The following is a 6937-nucleotide window of genomic DNA, read 5'->3' as shown; positions in this document are numbered from 1 at the left end:
TCTCCAGCTCTGATGCCCTTCTTTGGACATGCTTCAGAGTATAACAAAACAAAACAGAAAACAAACCAAGATTCAGATGGGTAAGGTGTGGATCATTTCAACGCAAAGAGAAAAATGTTTATGAAATTTGTGAAATCCCCAAATTTTTTTTTTTTTTTCCCTAGGGAATTATAACAGCCCTCCTCTAACATCCTTGGCACTGGGGGGAAAGAAAGTGATTAAATAGTCCTATTTTTAAAATCCTGTAAATTAAACATCTAGCCAAAGTTTAACTTTCTGTTACTAGGATTAAAGCAAAAAATGCTATTAAAACTGAGCATGATTCACCAATTTAAGAAAAGGAAAAAGGAAAAGCAAACCTCATACTTCAATTTGTAACTTAACATGTAGTTTTCAACAAGATATAATCTCTCAGCTGCAAAGCTGAGTCTAGTTTCTCTTGAAAAATAAATGTTGACTATGAATTATGAGAATTCTGACCTTTAAAAGTAGTTTGAACAAATTTTGGTTGCTCAGTTCAAGTACAAGTACTCTGAAGAAAGATATCTCTCAAGAGTAAAGAAAACAAATACAAAAACACGGTGTTGTGTTCTCTTTCTACCAGGTAGGAAATATATTGATCAACAGCCTTAAGCTATGGTATAGCACAGAAATGAGTAAACATTGTTTGAATAGCAGAACTTCAGAGATTTTTCTAGAACAGTCATGTTTTCATAGCTTGGTGTGATCAAGTACATGCTGACAGGCCCTCTGTCAAATATAATGTAGATATAATATGATTATGCCTTGAGGAAGGGTGTAAATTATCATCTCTTAACAGCTGTTCTATCTCTATGTATTTTTAAGAACAAAAAAAGTATTGCCATTGTTTATATTGCCTTTTGAAGTATCAGCTGTTTCCTTCCCTCATTCACTAAATGATAATATGTTTTAAAAATAGCTCCTGGCATAATCCCTGACAGTTTTAATTTAATTGGAACCTTACCCACTATGTTAAAATAATCTTATTCCTTTATACTTGCCCTTAGTTATGGTAATCACTGGCTCCAGAGCGACCAGGGCAGAGTGCTCTTTGTAAGTATCACCATCAAAAGAGACAAGACAACCACAATACTGTCTTTACTCACCATTGGCTTTTCCAAGCCAAACAGCTTATATCTCAGCTTCTACATTAAAATCTTCCTTCATAAAATTATTTTTTCTGGGTAAATCTTTTTTTCTCTACCAGAGTTCAGTAATTACTTAAATACTTTCTCAGATAATCAGAGTAGGATAGCAGTCCCCAGCAGTCTCAAGGAATTTCCCTGAAAAACACTCTTCTAATAGGATAAGTATTTACAGAGGGAGAATATCATGAGTCAGCTCTATAATATCTTTTTGGATGATGAAGATCATATTGGTTTAATCAGAGACTTACAAATAGCTCATGTTGATGCTGTGTTAAATACAGTTGTGGTTCTTGGCCTGTCCATGGATTTCTTCTCTTCCCCACAAACATGGTCACCCCCCATCAGAAAACAGGGCTCTCCTCTGGTGAACTGGTGCTGCCTTGGGGAGGTACATAAGATGATGTTTATTAGGAGATCTGTGCTATTAAGTTTGTGATTTTCATTTTGTTGCTCATCTTTTCCTAACACTTCAATAATGACATCAGAGGCTTGTGGGCTAGACTGTATTTTCTTTGTGTCCTCATCCAGTGCTACATCAAATACTGGGAGAAGAGTAAGAATAGGATAGGATAGGATAGGATAGGATAGGATAGGATAGGATAGGATAGGATAGAGTAGAGTAGAGTAGAGTAGAGTAGAGTAGAGTAGAGTAGAGTAGAGTAGAGTAGAATAGAATAGAATAGAATAGAATAGAATAGAATAGAATAGAATAGAATAGAATAGAATAGAAATCTGAGACTGTGCTTGCATGACAGTTCTCTTTCTGGCTAAAATTAAGGTACCTTTTCTGAAGTTTGCCTCGGAGAACTATCTCTCCCAGAACAATGACCTGACGTGTTGCTTATGTATACATTAGAAATGGCACATGCTATGTGCTCCAGAGGATATTATGATGGTTCAAGTGTCCCATGAGGACCAGGACCTGCAAATTTGAAGCTTCTTCCAGTTGTTTATGGAAGGTTTCATTCAACACTACTTCTAGGTATGTAAGGTTTCATTCAACACTACTTCTAGGTAGGGTAGTCTATCAAGGACATCCAACATGGTGTCCCTTCCTCTGGTTCTACCTTCCAAGCCACCCTGTAGTAAAGCTGCATCTATTTGAGACATTCCCTCTTCATGGGGTACTTAACCATCCATATATGCTGTGTATAATAATGTAGTGTTCAGATGATTAGTCAAACATGACTAAAAATTAACATATTTAGCCCAGAAAACAAGAAATCCATTATGAGGGAACAGCTTGTATAGGCTTTTTTATGCTACTACTTCTGTTGATTTCTACTTGAAATTAGCTTTATTCTGTCACTTTCTAAAATAGAATACCTATTATTAGGATTAAGGAACAAGATATTTGCCAGCCATGTCATTCAATCCTTGCTTAGGAGAGACTGTACTAAGTATCCATAACTTTAGCCCATGTATGGGACATGCTCTTTCAAAATTGGAAAGGTATGGCAAATTCACATAGAATTAAAGATAAAAATAAAAATAATGAAAAGCAGAACCTTTTCAACTAGTTGTGTATATTCCTTATGTTGAAAGGATCTTGCTGAAGAAATTAGTGGGTACCTTTGTCTTTAGGACAGGCAATGCGAGCTATTTTGTAATCTCAGTTTTTTAGAAGCCGTTTAGCTCCCACTCATAAAAAAAAATGGAGTTCAAATGGCTTCTTTTGTTGGGATTTTTCCAATTTCTCCACAATAAGTTTTGTAATAGCTATAATATGAGTACCAGAACCCAGACTCATTAGGAGCTGGTTTTGTTTCTGTTCCTAACAAATATCATTTTAGGAATTATATTCTTTCTTTTGCAATGCCTTATCTAGACTGTTGTGTGGTGTTAGCAAGTAGAGTTGAACACATTTAATGAGTGATTCGGTAGCTGGGCTGTAAAATACCATATGATTTCTTTATGCATGGCACTGTGAATGTTTTCTTTCTCCTTCTGTGCAACCACAAAATAAAAACATCCTGAAATTCTTATCTGGAGTTAACTGTAAAAATGTAATTAAGTTCCCTTCACTGAAGTAGATTAACTCTCCATTAGATTTAATCCTTACAAGACAGAAAATAAAAGCCTTCTTGAGAAACTGAAATAAGCTGTTAACCCAACACATAGGATGCAAAATACAACCATTAGATGCAGGAAGTTTAAACTTCTTATCTCATTACTTTGAAAAACTGCTTGAAGCAACATTGTGTCATGGATTTCCCAAACTCATAAGTGAGCTGTCTTCTTCAAATGCAAGAGTTGTGATAGTCATCATCTCATTTCCCATAAAAGCAACCGTATGTGGAAAGTGGTAAAAGGCAATGTCCAGACTTTATTAACTTACTGTTTATTTCTAGTGTCTGGCATGATATACTTATATGTCTGTCCCAATGTAAGAATGGGAGAATGAAAGTTTTCTCTGTGTGCTTTCTGCCCCAGATAGCTGCATTCAGGCCAGTACCTTTTTCTTCAAAGTTAAAATCCATAGGAAGGTTGAGAAATTTTACTTTGTTAGCTGCATTTAATTCTAAAATCTAAGTAAAGAAAAATATTCTGGAAAACAGTTTTTCATCCTATCCAGTTTGTGGTCAGTTATACAGAAAAAATAGCATGTTTATCTACTTTTTCATATATGATAGTGTTTCAATGTTTAAACATAATCTACATACACTTAAAGTGGTTTTGGCAAGCTCTATCAGATTTAACAAAGCATTTGCCAAAACCAAAAGAAATACTTGATCTGTCAGAAAGGTACAACCTCTTAGGGAGTCCTTTCAAGAGAGCAGCGAAGATTTTTAACCATTGTAAACTGCTCTAGCCCTTAGATTATTATCCACTACTGATTTTCTGTGCAGGCAGTGATGAAGTTTCAATAAGGAATCCAAGGGCAATCAAGAGAGATTTCAGGTCTTTAGAATGACTAATTAAGGAATCAGGAGTGCAGGCACTATTCCTCTCCATCTTTCCAGTTAGAGGAAATGATAAGGAAAGAAACACAAAGACCCAGCAGATCAATACCTGGATCCATGACTGGTAGGGGTTTTGACCACGGGTTGGGCTACATGACACCAAACCTGCAGGCAGCAGATGGGGTGCACCTGTCTCAAAGCAGGAAAAGGACTGCTGCAGTTACACAGGCTCATTGCAGCTGCTTTACATTAGATTTTAAGGGGAAAGGGAGAAAAACAGGCTCAATAGAGATTAGCCTGAGGGTGACAAACCTATATCCAGATGGGGGGTGGACTCTTTTCCCAGGTAACAAATACAGGATGAGAGGAAATGATCACAAGTTATACTAGCAGAGGTTTAAATTGGAGATGAGGGAAAACTTCTTCATGGAAAGGGTCATCAGGCATTGGAACAGACTGCCCAGCAAGGTGGTACAATCACCATCCCTGGAAGTATTTAAAAGATGGGTAGATGTGGCACTTAGGGACATGGTGTAGTGGTGGACTAGACATGGTTATGGTTGGATTCAATGTTCTTAAGAGTATTTTTGAACCAAAATTATTCTATAATTCTATGAAATTTCAAATAATCTATAATAATTTCTTCCACAGATCTGTTTTTTAGTGCAGAAAGAGACAGCTGCTTGAGCAACTTTCTCTGAGATTCAAGAGAAAAAAGGAAGTTCTGAAACAAATGAAAACTAGGCTTATACTCTGACTCCTATAATAAGATAAGAGCACTGGCACAAGCATTTCTTTACTTCATTCCATACCACCTTTTCATAGCCTCAGGAAAAAGATATTGCACATACATTCCTTGGAACTAACGAAAACTGCACAAAAGGAGTAATTCATTTGTGCCACCTGTGTTTCTCCTCCAAAGAGAAACAACTCTTACCATTCCGGTATTTGTTATTATACAAATGACAAGCAATGAATTTCAATATGCAAAAAATCTGCTTTAAACATTTCTTGACAATGAACATCTAGAGATTTTCATCTAAAGAGGAATTAGATGGAGCTCTGAGCAACCTGATCTAGTCAAAAGTGCCCCTGCCCACAGCAGTGGGGTAGCTAAAGGATCTTTAAGGTTCCTTCTAACCCAGACCATTCTATGATTCTATGATGATTCTCTATACTGTCTAGCTCCATTACAATGATAAAAACTTGTAAACTGTCAAATTAGAAAATACAGATAATGATGGTTTGTTTTTCAAATAAATTTTAACCTTTTAGAAAAATTATTTATCTGAAAAAGTTGTTACATTTAAATTCCCTTATATCTCCTAGTTTTTAGATTTTTTTTTCAAAATTATATATATCATTGTGTACTTATGTTAATACCCTACAGTCTATTCTTCTCAGAAAAATATGTTGCTTTCTGAACAATATTTGTTAACTTTTCTAATTTCTCTTGCTTTTAAGTAATATTACTAAATTTATGTGCTGCATTTCCATTTATGAATTTTATTTATGTCATCGTATACAACAGGATGCTAGACTTTGCATTAATCTTTCCAAAGACCATTGTCACAAATATTTTTGCCAGTTTGCCAGTAGCCCTTGAGCTATATGTGTGCATATAGAATATAAGAGGATCATAATGAATTTAAGTTTCTATGATCTTTCTTTTACAGTTTTTTAACATTTCTTTTTCCTTTTTTATTTTTCATTTTTACCAGCTTTTTTTTAACAAAAACACAAACAAAACAAAAAGAAGGAAAATAGTATTTTGAACTGAAAAGGCAAAAGACCTGTTCTCAGTAAATCTCTGATCAAGCTATTTTTATGTGAATGCTTGTGTGGCATATACTGAAAACTGGCACATTATATATGAAGAACTTGCTTAATGTAGAATCTCAAGCAGCAGGGTCTCTGTTTTACAAATCATGGCCCTGCTGCTTTTCTGTCTTCTTGCCAGAATTAGAAAATCAGTGTGTGTCTCTTCCATTAAAACAATGCTGAAAGCAACAGCTGTTATTTCTTTCACACTGCATAACACTCACATCAAGACCCAAAAACCAGGAAATGGATTGGCATCCTCTCAATATATGAGCCACTGTAGTGTCTGGTTTTACAGGAACATTAGTGCCAGAGGGCTTTTGAATTCTTTATGCAGCAGTCCTCAAATGCATGCTTAAGACATTAATTTCCAACACACAAACAGTCATAACACCAAAAATGCCAAAGTGAGTTACCTCCAGCTGCTCAGAATTTTCATCAAGAGATATTAGAGACACACTTGTGTGAGTGAGAAGGCATTTTCCAGTCACAACCTCGTTTGATCCTGGTCATCTAGGGTGTGAAATCCCAGTTTAGTTTAACTTCTAGACCCAACTTCCATTTGCAGCAAGGACTGGCTCCCAGTTTTCTCTAGGTCCCCACTGCCTTTGAGTGGATACAGAGCAGCTACAGCCAAACAAATATTTAGCTTGACCCCTGCAGGTCATGACCTTACTGTCCAAGGACAATTCCCAATAAGGCATCCCTCATCTCCCGTGCTGGGGGAAGAACACATTACAAATCCCCATGATTTTCATTTCTTCTCCTTATGACCTCCCCCTCTTTTGCTAAATTTTTGAGTGTCTTTCTGTGACATTAGAGGATGTAGGTTTACCCACTGGTATGTTTTTGTTACCTGGGCATGTGGCTCCTGCCTGTGCTTCACATGGGTCCCCTGGGATAAGGTTTCTGCCTCTCTGTGGTGGAGAACATCCTCCCTAGCACTGCTTAAGCACAGATCTAAATTCCTCTCCACCCCATTTACTCCACTTTGAAAGTCAGACATGTCCACCTTGCATCTATTAAGGCTAGTCATAAACCTGA

The sequence above is a fragment of the Lonchura striata genome, chromosome Z, assembly GCF_050655825.1.
Source record: "Lonchura striata isolate lonStrDom1 chromosome Z, ASM5065582v1, whole genome shotgun sequence".
In the NCBI taxonomy this organism is placed as follows: Eukaryota; Metazoa; Chordata; class Aves; order Passeriformes; family Estrildidae; genus Lonchura; species Lonchura striata.
The sequence above is the reverse complement of the archived record's forward strand: the minus strand, read 5'-3'. Positions refer to the sequence as shown.